Source organism: Sinocyclocheilus rhinocerous, unplaced genomic scaffold (genome assembly GCF_001515625.1).
Source record: "Sinocyclocheilus rhinocerous isolate Xijiao unplaced genomic scaffold, SAMN03320098_v1.1 scaffold5049, whole genome shotgun sequence".
NCBI classification, from domain to species: Eukaryota; Metazoa; Chordata; class Actinopteri; order Cypriniformes; family Cyprinidae; genus Sinocyclocheilus; species Sinocyclocheilus rhinocerous.
In genome coordinates, this window is record NW_015659981.1 from 36,082 (window position 1) to 41,063 (window position 4,982).

Sequence of the window (4,982 nt, forward strand, 5' to 3'; positions counted from 1 at the left end):
TAATACATATTTACCTGACTGATAATAAATTGTTACATTTGATTTTATTCTGACTTACTCTGAAATGATTTTCTCAAGTTGATTAAGTGAAGGCATTAGGCGTATGTTACCGCAAATCTGCGTCTAGGGTTAGTACATACTAAATCTCAGGTTAGATGGAGCAGGGGGCACATCAGTTGAGATTATGCACTGCAAAACGTCCTAAGACAGGAGAAATGGTGAAGATGCACTGTTCCAGCATTGGAAGACTCTATTTTTAAGTGTTATACATGCAATGTTTTAAATAAAGGATTTTATATTTTGTAATTTTTTGTCTGTTTTAATTGAATGCCAGTAGTACCTATGTAGGATAAAAATAAAATTAATTCTATATAAAAGTTATAAAATCAAAATGAATTGCAGTAGTATACTGATGAATTTGATTTTCTACAGTAATTTACTGTACAACAGTACAGTTTGCTACTGTAAATCTTAATTACAGTAACTTACTGGCAACAGTGTTGAAAGTAAGTTACTGTAAAAACCCTTTGAAATGTCTAACAGTGTACATAATCTCTGTTCCTCAAGTGTGCACACATTTCAGCTAATGTACGGCTGTCAGTGGGACTATCAGACTGGAGCAACAAATTGGTTTCATTAGGAAGGATTCAGTACCCAGAACAAGTGGAATAATAATAAAGCTTATCTTGAGGGTAAAAACATTACTTCAGCACTATGTGCATTGAGTGGCTGAAGAAATACGTGGAGTACAGAAAAAGCAGCCTGGAAAAAACAGGTACATCCATTTTTATTCAGGAGTCCCAATCCCAGCTTTATTTTTTATATTATTTAGTAAATATTACATAATTTAAAAATAAACATGAAGTCATGAATTCTTGTTTGGTGACTAGGTACTAATTTAAATTATTTTAGCAGAAGCTTTTACCCAAAATGACTTAAAAATTATGAATTCTACAACATAATGTTTCATCCTCCAAGATAAAAAGCACTGCAATACCAGCTTTTCTGGTTAGAAAAGTGGGAGTTCATGCAGATACTGTAGGTGTGAGATGTGAGGTGGTGTGCTGTGGTTAAAACTCAGAGCTGGTAACTGCAAGCCATTAATTGTCGCAATGTTTGCCCTTGAGCAAGTTGCTTAACCCCAAGTTACCATTTTGGATGAAAGTATCAGCTAATTATGTAGTCTACTAATGTTTACTGAAGACAAAGCATGTCTGATTTCTGTATGATTTGTAGCAACTGGAGGCTTGGCATCATTGTATTCTCTGTCCAGTCTCTCCTCAGGTGTCTCTGTTGCAGAAGTCGTCCTCTTCTCCAGTAACATGTCCTACTACAGGGTTTTACCCCAGTGGAGTAACAATCACCTGGATGAGAAATGGACAAGAACATGTGGATGTGGCGTTTGGTGAACTTCTTCCCAATGAGGACTGGACCTTTCAGAAGACAAGCACCATCAGAGTTACAGCTGATGAGTGGAAGAAAAACCAAGTGAAACACCAGGGCAAAACCATCAGAATTTTTTTTTTTTCTTGGTTTTTGGCTGACCAAAAAAATATGGATTTTTCATTGAAAACAGTGCAATGATTCATTAACATAAATGTTTACTGATTAAAATTAAGAATTAAAAAGGGACAAATTTGAATATTTTTCAAACAAAAAAACTAAGGCATGTCTGTGTGGTTAGACTGTTTGCCACAATTCGCAGTCACACCACAGCCTGAGTTTGTAAGAAAAAATTTATTTTAGGGCAGGATACTGTAATTTCTTGATTGACCTGCAGAGAGGGAACAATCCAAAAACAAATAATAAACAAACACTAAATAATTATCACCTGGCTGTTACATTATTTGTTTTGCTCATATAAACTGTATACTGTATGTTTAGATCTATGAGGTTCTATATGGTTGCACATTTTGATTGTTATTAAAATCTAAAAATGTACTGCTGATAACCCAGTCAGAGTCTGTGAGTAATCTGATGTTTTCCTCTGATCAAACAGGAGATCTTGTTCCTGTTGGCATCATTGTTTTTGCTGTGGTCCTGTTGATTGTCATTGGTGTCGTTGCATATATGTTGTATCAAAAGAAAATAGATGAGGATGGACAACTACGACAGCTTATTCTGCTGTCCTTCTTGCTTACACAACTGCACATAAAACACAGGATTTGAGATTTCTGGGATGGGAACAGAAAGTGTGAATAAATAAAAACTTAAAGGGATAGTTCACCCAAAAATGAAAATTAGCCCATGATGTACTCACACTCAAGCCATCCTAGGTGTATATGACTTTCTTCTTTCAGACAAATACAATCAGAGTTCTATTACAAATGTCCTGGCTCTTCCAAGCTTTATAATGGCAGTGAATGGGTGTTGATATTCAGTAGTCCAATAAAAGTCAAATACATGGCGCCAACCCATCATAAAAAGTGCTCCACACGGCTCCGGGGGTTAATAAAGGCCTCCTGAAGCGAATCTATGTATTTAGCTTCCGCTAACTGTTGTATGCTCGTTCACGGTAGAGTGGCGTTCCAGCAGATGATGTACGACATAGAATATCAACACCCATTCACTGCCATTATAAAGCTTGGAAGAGCCAGGACATTTATTAATATAACTCCGATTGGATTTGTCTGAAAGAAAAAACTCATATACACCTAGGATGTCTTGAGGGTGAGTAAATCATGCGGTTATTTTTATTTTTGGGTGAACTATCCCTTTAAATTTTTAGTTTTTTTTTAAGTTTTTGTTTCTTCACACTTTCTCTTCATCTTTTTGGTTAATTCATTCATGGACATTTGTTCATTTTAAGATGTACAAAGCCAGAAATTTTATAAATTTCAAATGTATATATATTTCTCTTCACTGACAAAGAAGAAAACAAGAATGCCAATGAGTGATTTGTAGGATTTGTGAAAGTTTTATTTACTTTTGATATCAGTACTGACCCTGAACCCGAAATCCAGTTGATTCAGACAAGCTAAATCTCGCTTTTGACTTAAAACCAGTTAGTTTAGATAAAGACGAAAAAACATTTTCATAGTGTGATGCTCATTTCATTTCATTAGTGTGTGTTGCTTGGTTTGGCAATTCTATTTCACTAAATTACAAGATGATGTATTTTGGAACTAAGTAAATATTACATTTTGACCTTCCAAATGCTATTAGAGGTTTGCTATTGTAGATTAAATATAATGTACTTTGCTACTCACACACACCAAACAGAGCTAAATGTAACAAATAGCTTTTTTATTAAATAAAATACCTATATTTTGCAGTTAGTTAAATATCACCCTTTATGGATATTTATTTTTTGAAGTATGAATAATGAAGTATGCATTTTCTTTGTACTCTGCACTTTCTGTTCAAACCTGGTACATTTCCTCCATTTCCTTTCTGATATCATGCATGTTGATATACAGTATTCATCATGTTTAGACCATGGTTGCACAATAAAGCAACCCAAATACAGGGGCCATATTTGACCTGCAAAATAAAGTTCTTTTTTGGTTTTGTTTGAGGTAGTTTCAGAAAATACCATTCAAATATTACAAATAATCCAGCAATATGGTCTTTAGTTTGAAAAGATTAATTAAAAAAACTGTGACTTTGAATGGGAGATCAGATTTGTTACACATATATATTCTCTAAATTTTATCTGTTTTTAACACAAAGTAAAAAAAAAAAAAAAAAACATCTGCTGCCTAATCCCCCCTCCAGTTAGTTCAGTGAAATCTGAGGGCTTTCTGACCCTCCCATAGACAGCAAGGTAACTACCACGTTCAAGGTCCAGAAGGACTTCAAGAGTTAAGAGACAGAAAGGCAGGTAACATCCTAATGATTTAACAAACAGGTCATTAATTCTTTGAAGCTCTACATTAATTAGTATATCTGTAAACAATAAAGTTTACATCAATCAATTTGTTAATCAAAGCTCAGAGTCAAGAGTCTTTCAGTATTTAAAATACAATTAATTTACATTTTACATTACAAATATACCGTTTTTTTTGTATTTCCAGCCTTTTCTACAACTGACATTAAAATCTTTTAATAAAAACAAAATGTGCACAGCAAAACCAACCCGAACACATGTACAGCAGTCTAAAAATCTTAAGCAAAGACTGAAACACCACACATACAACTATTCTCAAAGGTTTTTTACAAGACCAGTTTCTCTGCACTCTATTCAGCCTTTAAAATCCCCTCCAGGTCCAGATTTACTTCTCCTTCTACAGAAGAGACAAAGATATTCAATAAGCAAACAGACACTTATACCTGAAAACTAAAGATAGCATGAATGAAATTTAACAGTGTTTTTTGCCGTTTAGCGAAAAAGGTGATGTAATATACTGTACCTTATCCTCAAATGTCCAGGAAAGAAACTTTATCATGCCATAAAGAACAAGTGCAACAGCAACCATCACCATCGAGTCCTCAATAGAAGGAGCACTGACACCTGATATCAACAAAACATCACATCAAGACATGCAATACATTCTCACTGACATAAATACTCTTTTGGAAATGAAAATAGACATTTGTTGCCACCTATCATGTGTCCATCTATGACAGTATAACTCACCGATCACATTGAGTGCAGTAGCAGCTCGTCGTGTTCCTCCCTCATGTTTGGCCACACAGGACCAGCAGCACCTGCCCAGGAACCAGCAGAGGAAGAGGAGACGAGTAGATGGACAGAGACGGAGGCTCTGGAAGAAAAGAGGCAGTGATTACTATTCTATTTATAACTGCAATAGTTGATAAACTAGGTGGCTACAGTATCATATGCATAATAATTTAAGTATACAATCATCTCACCAACTATCTCCAGGTCCACAGCTACCTGAGCCAGCAGGTGAGGAAGATAGACCGTGCAGATGTAAGTTCCTGAGTGTCTCACTTGAGCTTCTTCCAGAATCAGTGATGCGTTTCCTGTCTCATAGAGGCCTGTGATGTCGATATCTGCTCCGGTCTCTGATGTCTCT

The 4,982-nt window shown here is 35.4% G+C and overlaps 2 pseudogenes; one reads left to right on the plus strand and one right to left on the minus strand.

The window, feature by feature from the left end:
- Positions 1 to 532: 532 nt before the first annotated feature.
- Positions 533 to 2,169, plus strand: LOC107724754 (major histocompatibility complex class I-related gene protein-like; annotated as a pseudogene).
- A 1,833-nt stretch (positions 2,170 to 4,002) lies between these two features.
- The window catches only part of LOC107724756 (tapasin-like), a 6,058-nt pseudogene continuing 5,078 nt past the window's right edge, over positions 4,003 to 4,982 (minus strand).